A 17,833-nucleotide genomic window follows, 5' to 3' on the forward strand; every position below is an offset into this window, starting at 1 on the left:
AATAATATATATAATAAGGGGTTAATATACAAAATATATAAGGAACCCATACAATTTAACAAAAGGAAGACAAACAATCCTATGAAAAAATTGGCAAAGGACCTAAATAAACACTTCTCCAAAGTGGACACACAGATGGCCAAGAGACATATGAAAAAATGCTCAAAGTCGCTAATCATCAGAGAGATGCAAATTAAACCTACAATGAGGTATCACCTCACATCTATCATAATGGCTACCATCAACAAATCAACAAACAACAAGTGCTGGCAAAGATGTGGAGTAAAGTACACTGATGGTGGGAATGCAGACTGGTGCAGCCATTATAGAAAACAGTATGGAGTTTTCTCATAAAAATAAAAATGGAACTGTCATTTGACACAGTGATCCCACTTTTAGAAATATATCTTAAGAAACCCAAAACACCAATCAGAAAAACTACATGCACCCCTATGTTCAAAGCAGTACAATTGACAATAGCTAAGATCTAGTAACAGGCCCAGTGCCCATAAGTAGATGAGTGGGATAAAAAAAAGCTGTGGTATAATTACACCATGGAATACTATGAAGCTGTAAAAAAAAAAATCTCTAATCTTTTGAGACACCTGGAGGGACCTGGAGAGTATTATGCTAAGCAAAATAAGCCAGTCAGAGAAAGACAAGTATCACATGATCTCACTCATATGTTGAATCTAATGAACCAAATAAACTGATGAACAAAATAGATCCAGAGACATGGAACAGACTAAGGAATTTCAGAGGGAAGGTGGGCGTGAGTGAGGAGTGGGAAGTGATCAACCAAAGAACTTGTATGCATATATGCATAACCCATGGACACAGACAATAGGGTAGTGAAGGCCGAGGGGGAGTAGGTGTGGGGTGGAGTGGGTCAATGGGAAAAAAAGGGACATCTGTAATACTTTCAGCAATAAAGGTAAATTAAAGAAAAAATACATAGAATGGCTGAATTCATAAAACAAAACAAAACACAAGCTCTAACAACATGCTTCCTAAGAGAGACCTACTTTTGCCTTAGACACATAGTCTGAAAGTGAAGGAATGGAAAAAAATTATTTCAAGCTAATAGTAACCAAGAAAAGCAGGTTAGCTATGCTTATATCAGACAAAATAGATTTTAAACTAAAAATGATAAAGGGCGTGCTGAGGCGGAATGGCTGTTGGTCTGTGTTGGGTCTAGGTCCCCCGCTCCTGGGGGCTCTCCGGTCTTCTGCTTCTCCCGCTGAGCTGCGGCCTGGTGAAGAGGAAGCCATGGCGCTCCGGGTCACCAGGAACACGAAAATTAATGCCGAAAATAAGGCGAAGATCACTATAGCAGGCGCAAAGCGCGTGCCCGTGGCCACTACTGCAACCTCCAAGGCAGGGCTGAGGCCGAGGACAGCCCTTGGAGACATCGCTAACAATGTCCGTGAACAGCCCCAGGCCAAGTTGCCTCTGAAAAAGGAGGCATAACATTAGCTGCTGGAAAAGTTATTGCTAAAAAACTACCAAAACCTATGGAAAAGGCTCTGGAGCCTGCATCTGTGCCTGCGCCTGCGCCTGTGCTGGAACCAGCGCGGGAGCCCGAGCCTGAGCCTGTTAAAGAAGAAAAACTTTCACCTGAGCCTATTCTGGTTGATACTCCCTCTCCAAGCCCAATGGAAACATCTGGCTGTGCCCCTGCAGAAGAATATCTGTGCCAGGCTTTCTCTGATGTAATGCTTGCAGTGAATGATGTGGATGCAGAAGATGGAGCTGATCCAAACCTTTGTAGTGAATATGTGAAAGATATCTATACTTATCTGAGACAAGTTGAGGAAGAGCAAGCAGTCAGACCAAAATACCTACTAGGTCGTGAAATCACTGGAAATATGAGAGCCATCCTAATTGATTGGCTGGTGCAGGTTCAGATGAAATTCAGGTTACTGCAGGAGACCATGTACATGACTGTTGCCATTATTGACTGGTTCATGCAGAATAATTCTGTGCCCAAGAAGATGCTGCAGCTGGTTGGTGTCACTGCCATGTTTATTGCAAATATGAAGAAATGTACCCTCCAGAAATCGGTGACTTTGCCTTTGTGACTGACAACACTTACACTAAGCTCCAAATCAGACAGATGGAAATGAAGATTCTGAGAGCTTTAAATTTTTGCCTGGGTCGCCCTCTACCCCTGCACTTCCTTTGGAGAGCATCTAAGATCGGAGAGGTTGATGTGGAGCAACATACCTTGTCCAAGTACCTGATGGAACTAACTATGTTAGACTATGATATGGTGCATTTTCCTCCTTCTCAGATTGCAGCAGGAGCTTTTTGCTTAGCACTGAAAATTCTCGATAATGGTGAATGGACACCAGTTCTACAGCATTACCTGTCATACACTGAAGAATCACTTCTCCTTGTTATGCAACACCTCGCTAAGAACATAGTCATGGTGAATTGTGGGCTTACAAAGCACATGACTATCAAGAACAAGTATGCCACGTCTAAGCATGCTAAGATCAGCACTCTAGCACAGCTAAATTCTGCACTAAAGATTTAGCCAAGGCTGTGGCAAAGGTGTAACTTGTGAACTTGAGTTGGAGTACTGTAATACCTGCAAATACAATTGGCACCATGTGTTATCTGTATATATTATATGTTACATTTCCTAACCGGTTTGGCTCAGTGGATAGAGCGTCGGCCTGCGGACTGAAAGGTCCCAGGTTCGATTCCGGTCAAGGGCATGTACCTTGGTTGCGGGCACATCCCCAGTAGGAGGTGTGCAGGAGGCAGCTGATCGATTTCTCTCTCATTGATGTTTCTAACTCTCTATCCCTCTCCCTTCCTCTCTGTAAAAAAAACCAATAAAATATACTTAAAATAAAAAAAATAAATAAAACTGGGCACATGGGGCACGGTTGAATTCTAGTCCAGCAGAGGGCACAGAGGAGCCTAAGTTGAGTCATGGCATCTTGCTCATGAGCCAAGCTTGTTTGTATTATTCAAATCTGTGAATTCTTAATAAATTTATTCTGCTTTATCCAGCAATAATCCCAAAAAAGTTTATTAAATTTTCATTTGATCAAAGCATTGCTCAATTTATGATCTTATCAAATTTGCTCCCCCCGAAAAAAATAAATAAATAAAAGATTTTGACTTTCACCCCAGATACTTTGTCCTCAGCAACTCCATGGACAGTGAATGGCCCATCATAGATCCATTTCACAAAGTTCAGAATATAGGGTCACCCTGATGGCTCTTTCTTCCAAGCAGGACACTTGATATCATTGCTTAATATAGAATATTCTATCTTCTACAGGTTCCAAAAATGATTTGACTTCTTTATGACTTTCATAAAGAACTGAGAATAGAATTCTAATTGAAACCTCTGAATGTGCTTCTTATGCTCACTCTGCCTCACCCAACCCTTTCTGTCTATTTTTATTTGAAAATATTTGAAATAGGACATTCTCACCACACCCACTCACATATTTCGAATTACTAATTTTGTACTTAGGATTTAAGATAAAAGGTGGAAACTGGTCTTTGATACCCTGCAGTGTCCTCCAAGGTCCCTCCCAGCCACTTGCTGAAGAATTGCTGTTTTTCCTTTTCACTTTTGTGATTGATCATCACTCAGGATGTTCCACTTCATTAAACTCATACTTCCAAGTTAATTCCAGGAACATTTTAATTGGTTTAAAGTTGCATACTAGTCCAAGCTTTCCATTGCCTCCAAAATATTGGTGGCTCTATTTTACAATAAATCCATGTACTCTAAACTTCTCCATTGCAGCATTTAATAAAATGAAAATTATGAAAGAATTTTTTAAAACATTTTGTTTTGCACCTGCTGTTCCTACCACATCTATGAGGAAGAGACACCATGTGTTATTCATATTCTGTCATGTGACCACTCACTGTGGTTCTTAAACTTGGGCAAGCAACCATGCAGGACCACATAAAATGGAGAGCTGTCTGGCCAGTTTAGGGATAGTGTATTCCTTTTGTGGATGAAAAAGGGGGTTCCATGGAAAGTAACCTCACAGGGAGGTTTGAATATAAAGTCTTAGCAGGGCAGGTCATGGGGTGGGTAGTCATGCCCCATACATATAACTTTTCAGTAAAAGGCTTATTTTTGCCTTAAGCAAGCCCTGTCCATTGTTTCTGTGCATCTAAGTTAAACACACCCTTGTAATGAGGGGTAACCAACCTAAAGAGAGCGCATTGCTGACGATCCTGTAATCCAATCCCCCACCTTGCTTTCTCCCACTTCCATGCAATCTTCCTATGTTCTATCCTTAATTTCAAACGCATAAAAGAAGCTGCAAAGCCATTATTCAGGAAGCATTTTAAATCCTACTGCCCAGCATATGTCATCAGTTTGGCTCAAATAAACTCATAACAATTATCTACAGGTTTGGACGTTTCTCATGGGGGCACTTTCATTGTGCTCAGAGCCCACCTGGACATACTGGGGTCTCAGCTCATGAGAACCAAGGGGCTCAGACCTGCTCACCAGCCACCAACTGGGAGTGTGGAAAAGGTCTCACCGAGACAAGTGTGCTCTGGGTGATTTCAGATTCAGGGGAGGATCTGGGCAGACGCTGGTCCTGTGAACATGCTGATCAGCCCGCACAGGATAAAAGCCAGGGTGCTTCTGGCCCATACCAAGTGTCCCATACACGGAACATCATAGAATGATAACAATGGCGCACGTCATGATTGTGTAATTCTTTTTTTTAGAATATGTTTTTATTGATTTCAGAGAGGAAGGGAGGGGGAGAAAGAGATAGAAACATCAATGATGAGAGAGAATCATTGATTGGCTGCCTTCTGCATGCCCCCCCACTGGGGATTGAGCCTGCAACCCAGGCATGTGCCCTTGACTGAAATCGAACCGGGACCTTTCAGTCCGCAGGCCCACGCTCTGTCCACTGAGCAAACCATCTGGGGCATGATTGTGTACTAGTAATTCTTTATCAATGACCACAGACAGTCTCCAAAATCCTTCCTCTTTCTGACAGTTTTGCCATTCCACTTGCCAGTCACATACACAGGAAAAGTTGGTGTTTACCAGACCAGTCAGGGTCCAGCATAAGATGACAGAGGGCCTGATGTAGAAGGGAGCGTGTGGTTTCAGACCTGCCCACCTGGAGCTCCCAAGGCAGTGGTGATGCTTGGACTCCACTCTGGAAGAGGTGGTGCCAATGTGCATGCCCCTTCCGCGCTGTGAACACAGAAAGCAGGTTTCCATCCCGTTTCCCTTGGGAAATGTTCCAGCCTCAGTCTTGCCATTGTCTGGGGGTTCCCTTAGAGAGGGGACAAGGAGTTGGCTGGAGTCAGATGCTTGAGCATCATATTTGTGGACCTGAATGTGCTTCCAGTGAATACAAGGAAGCCATTATGGTAAAGGAAAAAAAAATCCCCAGAAATCCAAATACGGTCTGAAATAAGATAATTTTTTCCCAAATAACTGGTGGTCACTCGTCATTTTCCAGAGACTGCTACATATCCCAGTTCGAAATTGGAAGAGTTCTTCATGGCAATGTGAATGCACTCATCCTGTCAGCTGACCTTCAATATTCTTCATAAATCTAGGAGTTAAGCAGTGACATTTATTGTCCTTATAAGGATGAATAAAATTTAGGTACACAGAGTGTGAGTGGTATACAATCACATTCTGGTTAGGAGCAGAAGGGATTTGACCCTGGCTGGACTGGTAATAAAGGCAGTACATGTAACTACTCTGCTATAGCAACATACCTAGGCAGCTGTGTGCTTCAAACAATCCACATCTATATTTAGATTTATTTTTATCCCTGGTCTTTTTATTTTGGACTGAGAGTACTTTTAAAAAATAATTTTTTATTGATTTCAGAAAAGAAGGGAGACAAAGAGATAAAAATATCAATGATGAGAGATAATTATTGATCGGCTGCCTCCGGCACACCCCACACTGGGGATCAAACATGCAACCCAGTCATGTGCTCTGAACAGGAATTGAACCATGACCTCCTACTTCATAGGTCAATGCTCAATCACTGAGCCACGCTGTTCAGGAAACTTTGAGGGTACTTTTATTCTAACTTTGGTTGTGGCTATTTTCTATTTATGTGTAAAGATGTATTTTGTAGGCCAATATCAATTAGAAATAACTCTTTTTAAAAATATATATTTTATTGATTTTTTACAGAGAGGAAGAGAGAGGAATAGAGAGTTAGAAACATCGATGAGAAAGAAACATCGATTAGCTGCCTCCTGCACACTCCCTACTGGGGATGTGCCCGCAACCAAGGTACATGCCCTTGACCAGAATCAAACCTGGGACCCTGCAGTCCACATGCCAACGCTCTATCTACTGAGAAAACCGGTTAGGGCTAGAAATAGCTCTTTAGAGACTGTTCAATTTTGTAAGCTAAAGGACAGGAAAAAAAAAACCCAAATGAACTAGAATGGTCAAATCATTAAAAATATCAATACAAATTTAAATAAATAATGGACTTTAGGAATAAAATGAAGAAACATTTTTTAACTAAAAATATTCTTTAAAAAGCAAAACTTTGACAGGAAATAAAGGAATAAGAAGGAACATGTGCATACTTCTAGGTTCCTGACCAGCATGTAAGGAACTTGGAAGTCATCACTCGGCCTAACTAAAAAGAAAAAGCTGAACAAACTGAAAATCAACAGTTCTTCTTAGATCCATCATAGAATGGAAGTCACCGGAATATACAGAGAGGAGCAAGTTAGAACAGAAATCCAACAGCACAGACCTGCAGGGAAATCAGTGCTGGTGTCAGAATGCCTGAGCTGTAATTGTTGAATTACTGGACACTCTGTGAACCACTCCTCTCCCAGAGACCATGCCAGCCCTCATGTCTCCATCTCTGGTACCTACAGCTGTGTCTGCCCTCACATGCCTCCATGCTATGAGCCTGTAGACAGATCTTCCCTTTGTATCTGGAACCCACTGTGAATACAGCCCATATCTTCTCCACTATGTCTCCATCCACTGTGTCTGCAGCCCTTGTTGGCAGCAGGATCTCCACCCACTGTGCCACATTCGGTATTTGTTCACCTACTGAAAGGCATCTTAGTACCTCCCAAGTTTCTAAGTTCTGGTCACTGTGAATAAAGCTTCTGTACATATTTTCTTGCTAGTTTTTATGTGGATATACATTTGGTAAATACATACATATTGTCATTTTTTCTTATTGTAGCAGCCTTTCTAATAGGAGCGTGTTGCTGTTTCATTATTGTTTGTAGTTTGCTTTTTCTTAAGGACAAATGATGTTGCCCATCTTTATATGCTCATTTCCCATCTGTATGTCTTTATTGAAGTGTCTGTTTAGATATTTACCTGTTTTTTAATCCAGGGAGTTTGTTTTCTTATTTGTGAGTTTTAAAGTTTTGTTGACCATTTTGGATACAAGTCCTTCTTCAGATATGCATTTTGCTAATATTTAATGAAGTCCACATTATCAATGTTTCTTTCATGGATTGTGCTTTGGATGCTATCTATAAAATCTAACCACCAAAGCAAAAGTCAGAGATTTTTCTTCTGTGTTTTCTTTTAGAATCATGATTCTGGAAACATCTTTTTATAGGTTTGCCTTTTACATTGTCTATGAATTGTTTTAGGTAAATTTACACCTAAGGTGTAAATTTGTGTCTTTGTTCATTTTTTTTTCCCCAGGTGGTCATCCTTTGGCACTATCACTGTTTGTTGGAAAAGGCTGTCTTTTCTACAACTACCTTGCTCCTTTGAACAAGATCAGTTGATTATTTTTTCATAGGTCTATTTGCAGACTCTCTATTCTATTTATCTGTGTTAGTCTTTCTCCAATACCATGCTGTCCTAATCACTCTCACCTTATTAAAAACATTGGGATTGGATGTATGAGTTATTTTCAAGTTAGTTCTTCAATATTGTCTATTCCTCTCAAGTCTTAGAAACAGTTTGTCAATGAAAATATATTTTCTGCGATTTTTATTGAGATTATGCTGAATCTATTGGGAAGTACTGTTATCTTATATTTTTGTCTTTTGACAATATTAAATAGTTTTCTACTCACAGGTTTGTACAGACTGTGTTGGGTTTGTGTTGGTTTATACCTAAAATTTATTTCATTTTCTTTCTTTTGTATGTATGTTTCTTTCATTCTTTTTTCGTTCTTTCCTGCCTCCCATCCTCCCTTTATTCATTTGGGGGAGGTAAATGGGGGAGGTAGAGGCCTATTATAAGTGGTATTGTGGTGTGTGTTTTTTAATTCTTATTGTTCATTACTAGTATATAGGAAAGCAATTGAATTTTGTATATTTAACTTGGTTGCTTCTGGTTATCTCCACTAATTCCCAGCAAAACTCATGATACTGAGTTCCACTCCCTTTGAATTTGGTAAATTATGATCTTGAATAATCTTAACACTGAATTTCGGTGATTCAGTGGAAGGCCTGGAGGGGGCGCCCTGCAACTGCTAAACAGTGAGCTCTAAGTGTCCTGAGAGCTGTCCTCAGTGTCCGCAGGGGGCGCCAGACTCCTCCTTTCTGACCCGCGAGGAGCATTCTGTTTCCCTGCAGACTAGGAGGAGCAGAACTTGGTTTCCTTAGGACCCACCCAGGTGTCCCTTTGGTCTGGGAACCCCCTGGGAGGTGCCAGCGGGAAAATGCTCTCTGATCCCGCCCCTCTGGTTGTTGTGGAGGAGGCTGGGCCGGCTTCTCTCCACGTTTTCCTGAAATAGCCAATAGAGAAGTTCTCTTATGGACAGTTCCCTCGTGTTTTATTCTTCACTTTCTCAATTTGGACAAGGTTTATTTTATGAAAAGAAATCCCTTCATTGAGGGTTTTCATGGGTAAAAATCACGTTTTGTTTTGTTTGTTTTTAATCAGATTAGGGATTGCTTCTGGGCAGAAATCCCCTTACAGATTCAGCGAGGGGAACCCTTGTGGGAAGTGTCAGGGCCTCTGGTGCGGAGAGGGCCAGGGGATGCCTGCAGGCCACACAGGTAACGGGTCTTCACACACCTGGACATTTGAATGGCTCATGTTTCCTACAGCATCACGTAGTTGGAAAAGTATTGCACAATTGCACAAGAATAGGTGTGTTATAATTCATGATTTTACTTTAAGTTTAAATATTTTATGTATACAAAAGCCAAATATTTTTACTTTCTTAGTTTATTTTCAAATGCAGAATGTGTATTCATGTTTTGTTAAGGTTTTGATTTCTCTTCACGTGCTCTCAAAGTTACTTTCTCTCATTGGTTTTAACAAATGGACAAGCCCTGTAATCATTGTGATGCTTGACATTGTCACAGTTGTTCCTTGGAGCGCTTTATAATCTAGTTCTGCTTGAATCAAAATATCATTCCACAATGGAAATGTTTACAAAATGTGCAATGTATTTGCATCATGTCGCTTTTGATTCAGTGTGATCCAGTTCACCGTTTGGTGTTATGCATATTATTGTTTGAGAAATATTATTAATCTGAGTGGGGGTGCCTTGATTGCCTTTATCCCCTCCCCAGGGTGGCATAGGGGGGAAACTGCGGCATTTCCCTCGAGCACTTCAGCAGGTAATCTGTGCCAAAACCATATTAATCCTTTGGGACTCCAAAGGCACTAAAATTCCCCAGTGGAATTCCAGATCGAACAGAGCCGGAGGGATGGTCCTGAAACTGTCTAAGCACTTTTCTTCATGACACTCAACACACACGTGCAAGACATACTCAAATCAGTGCAGCCAGAGTCAGAAACTGACAGCTGAGAACTGAGGTGAAGGAGTGAGAAGCAGCAGTGGTTCTGGAGGGTCCCGAGGCTGGTTTGGAGGCAGCAGCGAGACAAGTGACTGCTCTTCTCCTTGGCCTGCAGCACAGGACAGTATGTCCAGGAGAGGAGGGCTTCATGATGGAAAATAGAATTCCAAACCTTCGCCTTTCCCACAGCATCCTGAAATCATCCAAGACACTGCAGACAAGTGGCTATTAACATAATATTTGCACAGTGCCTCCTTAACATTCAGACTCACAAGTCTCACAGCTCTGGCTGAGCTGGAATCAGGGAGGGCCTAGTGTCCATATCGAAATTTTATGTTGTCTCTGATTTACTGTCATGGTATTAACAGGTTGTTTTAAAAAGTAATTGATTTGCAAATAATTTCAAACTTCTACTAGTAGAATAATTGCAATAGCAGTACAAAGTGCTGCTCGTCTTACCCAGCTGCCCCGGTTATCACTTTGCTGCGTTTGCCCTTCACAAGAAACATTCAATTATTCCTGGTACCTTTCCCCGAGTTGCACTCAGCAGCAGAGTTGTCATTTTTTTATCAGTATTCTTTTCCCTAATACAAAACACTCTCCCAAATAATCACCACACAACCCTCAACTCAGGAAATAAACATGGTTCAACGCTATAATCCCCTCTATAACCCATGTAGAATGTATTCTTCCATTGCTGTCCAATTTTCCTTTTCCAGAACTGTTCCTGAGACTTCTCATTTTTACATCCTTCACAGATTTAAAGAGCACAGATGGCCCCAAGCGGCCTGCCCAGGTCTCCTCCCCCAGCAGACCCAGGCCCTGCAGGAACCCCCCATGCTGGGGACATAAGTCCACCCACCCTGTCAATTTGATTGCTGGGTGAAAATTCTTCCAGTTTCCCTTCGACAATATGTCAATATTCCATTGAACTTTTACCTACAAGCCTTTGTGTCTGTAGATGACTCTTACCTGCACCAACCACTCTCTGATGGTGACTTCTGTTTCTATCATTGCTCCAGTATTTATATCTGGCTTCCGACTGTAACCAAGCACCTGCCTGCTCCCCAGGTATTCATTACAACATTATGTATTCATGGATCCTTATTTTTTTTCAATGTCTTGTCACCTGTCTTCATTACTTACTTTGAGGCTCAAATTGTCCCAAAGTTGACCACTGGGGTTCTCTTCAAGATGACTAATCCAGCCCCATATGTCATCTGTGCTTGTCCAGATGGTGTCTGAGGAGGGAAGATTCCATTATTCCTGTCTCATGTCCCCAGATTACACTCCCCTCAGAGGTGTGTTACTCTCATCATGCCATGAGAGCAGCCAGCACTGAATACCTACAATTCACCAGTAGCTGTCCACTTTTTCTCTGGGTATATTCTCTACTATTTACTTCAATTTATTCTGCACCTAAAGGTCTCTTTGATAAACTAATTCCTTATCATGTGTCTTAACTTGCAGTTGATTTCACACTGGTCTTAGACTAAGGATCATAGGACTGACCATGGCCTTTGAGCCCTGAGTGTTCTGGCCTCTAAAGTCTAATCCACTCCGGTTACCTGCAGTGCAGTCTTCTCTCACTTAAAGTGACACAATGGTTCTCTCTTGTCTTGGGTATTTTACACATGTTCCCTTAATCTATTAAACCAATTCCCATTTCCACCAAAATTTCCAAGACTTTACCCAGCTATATCTTTAAGGTCTCAGCAATAATATCTGTTCTTTCCAAGATTTGCTTACCATCTTCACAAATGAAGTCGTTCAGGAACATGTACACACACCATCCTTCTCTGTATTAATTATATCTTCTAAGCTAAACTTTAAACTCCATGAAGTATATTGTCTGACTATTTTATTTCCCAATATAACCCCTGGCTCAGGCCTGGCTCAGAGTAGACCTGCAATGAATATTCTTTTGCAACACAAAGTGATCATTACTTTTATCATGAATGCTGAGGGAAACTAGGCTGAAGAGATAAAAGATTTAAAAAAAAGTAAAACCTATAGAAGAATAACATAATATTATGCAAGATTACCTAAAACACCTACTCTTTAATAATAAAGGCTATGGCTTTCTTTGTTTCAGTATAGAGTATCTTTAAGATTATCTTTTATAAAGAAGGCAAGGTGGAAAGAAGCTCTTTTGGAAATAAAAGCTTGTACCCAAAATGAAAACATATTTCAAAAATTTTCTTCAGAAATAATTTATTCTTACATATCACCAAGATATCTTGATACAGTTAACTCTTTTAAAAAATGATCAGCTAAATACCTCCTGTGTCTAGGCAAATCCATGATAAAGCCTGGCTCATTTATCCTGAAAGCTCCTAATATTTTAAACCTTTGCAGCGATTTCATCCTCAGAACCTGAGCTGGAGCTGACATGGAGGGAACCATGCTGGGTGGTCCTTCTCTTCCCTGGTAGTAAAATATGGACACTCCATAACCCTCAATGTGGTTGATTCCTTGAGTATTTTATATAATCATAAACACTGCTCATCATATAGAGCCATAATAAAGCCCACAAACAGGGAGCATGTTGGTAGATTAAACCCACTTAAAGACTGATTCCCTTGCTATAAATTCTCCACAATATTTTCCAAAAAGGCCAAAATTCCCAAGTCATGATTTGCTTTTCGAGGTTTTTTAAAAAATGTATTTTTTATTGATTTTTTTTGGAGAGGAAGTGAGAGGGAGAGAGAAATAGAAACATCAGTAATTAGAGAGAATCATTGATCAGCTGCCTCCTGCACACCCCCCACCAGGGATTGAGCCCACCAGTTATCAAACTAGCAACCTCTTGGTGCATGGGGTGATGCTCAACCAACTTAGCCACACTGGCCAGGGCAACCTCTTTGATCCTTTAAACAGTGACAGAATTAATATAATCACTTTATTTTTCTTGATTATATCTAAACTAGAGGCCCGGTGCACAAAAATTTGTGCACTCGGGGGGCGGGGGGAGGGGGGTCCCCCAGCCTGGCCTGTGCCCTCTCGCAGTCTGGGACCCCTCGGGAGATAACGACCTGCTGGCTTAGGCCTGCTCCCGGGTGGCAGAGGGCAGGCCCAATCCCTAAGTGCAGCCCCTGGTCAGGCTCAGAGCAGGGCCGATTGGGGAGTTGGGGCGCCGCCCCGTCATGCACAGAGCAGGGCGGATCGGGAGGTTGCGATGCCACCCTCAGTCACGCTCAGGGTAGGGCCGATTGGGGGGTTGGGGCACCGCCCCCTGTCACACTCAAGGCAGGGTCGATGGGGAGGTTGCGGCGCCACCCCCTGTCACGCACAGAGCAGGGCCAATCAGGGGGTTGGGGCGCTGCCCCCTGTCACTCACAGAGCAGGGCCAATCAGGGGGTTGGGGCGCTGCCCCCTGTCACTCACAGAGCAGGGCCAATCAGGGGGTTGGGGCGCTGCCCCCTGTCACTCACAGAGCAGGGCCAATCAGGGGGTTGGGGCGCTGCCCCCTGTCACTCACAGAGCAGGGCCAATCAGGGGGTTGGGGCGCTGCCCCCTGTCACTCACAGAGCAGGGCCGATCAGGGGGTTGGGGCGCTGCCCCCTGTCACTCACAGAGCAGGGCCGATCAGGGGGTTGGGGCGCTGCCCCCTGTCACTCACAGAGCAGGGCCGATCAGGGGGTTGGGGCGCTGCCCCCTGTCACTCACAGAGCAGGGCCGATCAGGGGGTTGGGGCGCTGCCCCCTGTCACTCACAGAGCAGGGCCGATCAGGGGGTTGGGGCGCTGCCCCCTGTCACTCACAGAGCAGGGCCGATCAGGGGGTTGGGGCGCTGCCCCCTGTCACTCACAGAGCAGGGCCGATCAGGGGGTTGGGGCGCTGCCCCCTGTCACTCACAGAGCAGGGCCGATCAGGGGGTTGGGGCGCTGCCCCCTGTCACTCACAGAGCAGGGCCGATCAGGGGGTTGGGGCGCTGCCCCCTGTCACTCACAGAGCAGGGCCGATCAGGGGGTTGGGGCGCTGCCCCCTGTCACTCACAGAGCAGGGCCAATCAGGGGGTTGGGGCGCGGCCCCCTGTCACTCACAGAGCAGGGCCAATCAGGGGGTTGGGGCGCGGCCCCCTGTCACTCACAGAGCAGGGCCAATCAGGGGGTTGGGGCGCGGCCCCCTGTCACTCACAGAGCAGGGCCAATCAGGGGGTTGGGGCGCGGCCCCCTGTCACTCACAGAGCAGGGCCAATCAGCCATCTTGGCTGACAGTTAATTTGCATATACTCACTGATTAGCCAATGAAAAGGGTAGCGGTCGTACGCCAATTACCATGTTTCTCTTTTATTAGTGTAGATGATTTATATTAGAGGGAAACATTTTTTCATAGTGAGGTTATATTCACATAACATAAAAGTAAGCATGTCAAAGTGCACAACTCATTAAGATTTAGTGCATTCACAGGTTGTATAACCACTACCTCTATCTAATTCCACGATTTTCCAGCACCAGAAAAGGAATCTCCATGCCATCAATGACTGCCGGGGCTGACCAGCGGACCCTGAGCAACAGATGAACAGATTACTCTGACACATGTTTTTGTGAAAGAGAGGGCTAAAGGACTAGTTTGCTTTAGTAGCAAATAGCTCTGATTGCCTGCCTCGTTGGCTTTTTTATTGTAACAAAAGCTTGAACTCAAATTAACCTCTAGGTACAATCAGCAGGGTAAGTATCCTTGAGAAAGTATATGCTTCTACAAGGTTGAATCTTTAAAGACTAAACATAGAGATTCTAGCAAAACACCCCAGGGAATTGGACTCGTTTGGAAAAGTCAAGGTAGGGGCTGCGGCCTTTGGCAAGGTCCCCTCAGAGGCCCCCAAACTTTTGGACAATCCTCCTTACAGACATTCCAACCAAGTCCCATGCTTCCCCACAAATGACGGCCCATTCCATCCTCCTTCCAAACCCTGGCAACCACTAATCTGCTGTTGCTTCTGTGGATGTACCAGTTCTGGCTATTTTACATAAATGGAATCACATATTACAAGCATGCCTAGCTTTACCTCACTTTGCTTTATTTGCAGGTGCTTCATTTTCTACAACTGAAGGCAAAATCCACTAGCAAAAAGATTACAACTCGCTCTATTGACACTTCATTGAGGTGTCTGGAACTGAACCTGCAATCTCTCTCTGGTATGTCTGTATGTGACTTTCTGTGTCTGGCTTCCTTCACTTAGCACAGTATTTTGTGAGATTTATCCACAATGCATTAGTACTTCATTTTTCATGATTAATATTCCATTGTATTTATATATCACACTTTGTTTATCCATTTATCTGTTAATGGACATTTAAGTTGTTTCCACATTTGGGCTATTGTGAACAATGGAGGCAATCAACATGTGTGTACATGTACATGCTTGAGTTCTGTTTTCAATTATCTTGAATATATACCTAAGAGTGAAATTACTGGGTCTTATGTAATTTTATGTTAATTTTTTTATAAAAGCCCAAACTATTTTCTATTATAGGTAAATTATTTTACATTCCTACCAGTGATGTACAGTGAACACTTGTTCTTTTTTCTTTCTTTTAAAAATTGTAGCCATCCTAATAGGTGTGAAGTGATATCTCAGTGTGTTTTTTTTAATTTGCATTTCCCTAATAATGAATGGTATTGAGCTCTTTTGTTTTCATTTGCTTCTTGGCCATTCCTACATCGCCTTTGAAGAAAGGTCTATTCAAGTTCTTTTGTCTACATTTTTAATCTATTAGTTTTAGTGTTATTGTTGTTGAGTTATGGGAGTTATTTATATCTTCTTCATATTAACTCATCAGGTATATGATTTTCAAACTGTTTCCCCATTACATAAATAGGTTGCCTTTTCACTCTATTGATAGTGTCCTTTGATGCAAAGAACTTTTTAAATTTTGCGATAATCCAGTTTATCTAGGTTTGACTATTGTTGCCTGTTTTTGCCCATTTTGAATTGGATTGTTTGTCATTATGTTATTTAATTGTAAGAGTCCTTCATATATTCCAGATACTAGACCCTTGTGATGACGCTTAATACATTTATTTATTTGTTTATTTATTTATTTTGGAGGCTTGTGTTTTTTGCTTTCTTATCTAATAATCCAGTGCCAAATCCAAGGTTGTGAACATTTACACCTGTGTATTCTAAGCGTTTTAGGGTTTAGCTCTGATATTTAGGCCTTTGACCATTTAGGATTACTTTTATATATGGTATTTGTAGTACAAATTAATTATTTTGAATGTAAATACCCAGTTGTTCTGGCACCATTTTTTGAAAAGACTGTTCTTTCCCCATTATATAATCTTGGCATCTTTATTGAAAATCAAATGGCAATAAATACATGGACTCTCAACTCTATTACATTGGTCTATATCAAGCATGTCAAATTCAAAGGCTAACATGGGACAAATAAACAAGGTTTACGTTTATATGCGCCACAAAAAAACAAAAGCTTCAATTTTCATACAAATGTAGGTTTATTTTGAATGAGACAGGCTGAATACAAAGGGCTGAAATAAATGAATAATCATTAACATAAAATAAAAGAACATTTTAATAAAAATTAATATTTTTATATTGAACATTAACTTACCAGATATTGAATAACTGCACAAATTAATAAGCATAATGCAAATAAATCTATTTTTCTTATTCTCCAAAAGTGAAATATTTCCTGTTGCGCACACCAAACAAGTCAGTCCAAGACTAATGATATGGTAATTGGCTGTAAAATATTTGCTGCTAGTATTCATGGAAAGGAATGCTGTGCCTGTGCATAAGGCGTGTAAGGGAAATGAATGCAACACAATTATAGTAATCAGTCATTAACTAATGTTGTAGTTCATTATTAATAATTATGTATAACAGGATATTGTAAAAATTAAGTTACGAATTTTTTATTAAAACATTTCTTATATACCGCTATATTGTCTGGGATGCAAAAATATTCATTGTGGGCTACATGTGGCCCATGGGCTGCGAGTTTGATATGCCTGGTCTATATGTTTGTCTTTATGCTAGGATCATACTGCTTTGAGGACTGTAGTTTTGTAGTAGATTTTAAAATAAAGAATTGTGAGGAGAGAAACCAAGATGGCGGCATAGGTAAACACCAGAGTTTGCTGCCTCGAACAACCACTTCAAAAATACAACTAGGAGAGGAACCAAGATGGCGGCGTAGGGAGTGGACCTGTGCGTGCTGCTCTCTCACAGCATCAATGAAACTACCAACTATGAGGCAAAAAACCACCACTCAGAACCATGGGGAAGTTGGCCCAGTGGGAGATCTACAACTGGAAGAAAAGAAAGAAGCGCAGTGAGACTGAGAGGGAGCTACGGAAGCGCCAAAAACAGAGGTACGCAGTCACACGCCAGGCGGGCTGCAAATGGATTCTCGGTTTTTTTTCCAATCGGAAGCGGTTACGAACCCTCGAATCCTCTGGGCTTGCTCGGGGTGGGTCTCTGAGGCCCCAGATCCCACGGGGAGAGGCGGCCTCCGCCTTGCAGCAGTCGGAAAGCGACGGAAGCTCTGACGCGCCGCTGCTCGCTGGCACTGAGGGATGTGAAGTCCTGGTGTCCCGGGGAGGCGAGGGGCGTGGAGATGCCACCATCCCTATTTCCTCCACGCTGGCGACTCCCTGAGACTCCGCCCTACTCAATTTACATCCCCAACCGGGCTGTGCCTGAGGCACAAGAGGGAATGACTGTGCTTTACAAACTCTCAAATCCATTGAACTGGTTCGGGTGAGTCTCGGAGACCCCAGGCCCCACGGGGAGAGAGGGCATGGCCTTGCAGCCATCAGAAAGCGAGGGAGGCTCTGGCGCGCCGCTGCTCGCCGGCGCTGGGGGACGCAAAGTCGTGGTGTCCCAGAGAGGCGAGGGGCCGGGAGACTCTGCGAATGCTATCTGCTCCACGCTGGCGACTCCCTGAGACTCTGCCCTACTCAATTTACATCCCCATCCAAGCTGTGCCTGTGGCACGAGAAGAAATGCCTTGCTTTTACAAACTCTCAAATCCATTAAGCTGGTTCGGGCGGGTCTCTGAGGCCCCAGGCCCCACGGGGAGAGACAGCACGGCCTTCCAGCCATCAGAAAGCGAGGGAGGCTCTGG

The 17,833-nt window shown here is 42.8% G+C and overlaps 2 pseudogenes; one reads left to right on the plus strand and one right to left on the minus strand.

The window, feature by feature from the left end:
- Nucleotides 1-1,180: 1,180 nt before the first annotated feature.
- Nucleotides 1,181-2,635, plus strand: LOC102240568 (annotated as a pseudogene).
- A 1,849-nt stretch (nt 2,636-4,484) lies between these two features.
- LOC102243578 lies at nt 4,485-5,197 on the minus strand (annotated as a pseudogene).
- Between the last annotated feature and the right edge of the window lie 12,636 nt (nt 5,198-17,833).

This window comes from Myotis brandtii, unplaced genomic scaffold (genome assembly GCF_000412655.1).
Source record: "Myotis brandtii unplaced genomic scaffold, ASM41265v1 scaffold11, whole genome shotgun sequence".
In the NCBI taxonomy this organism is placed as follows: domain Eukaryota; kingdom Metazoa; phylum Chordata; class Mammalia; order Chiroptera; family Vespertilionidae; genus Myotis; species Myotis brandtii.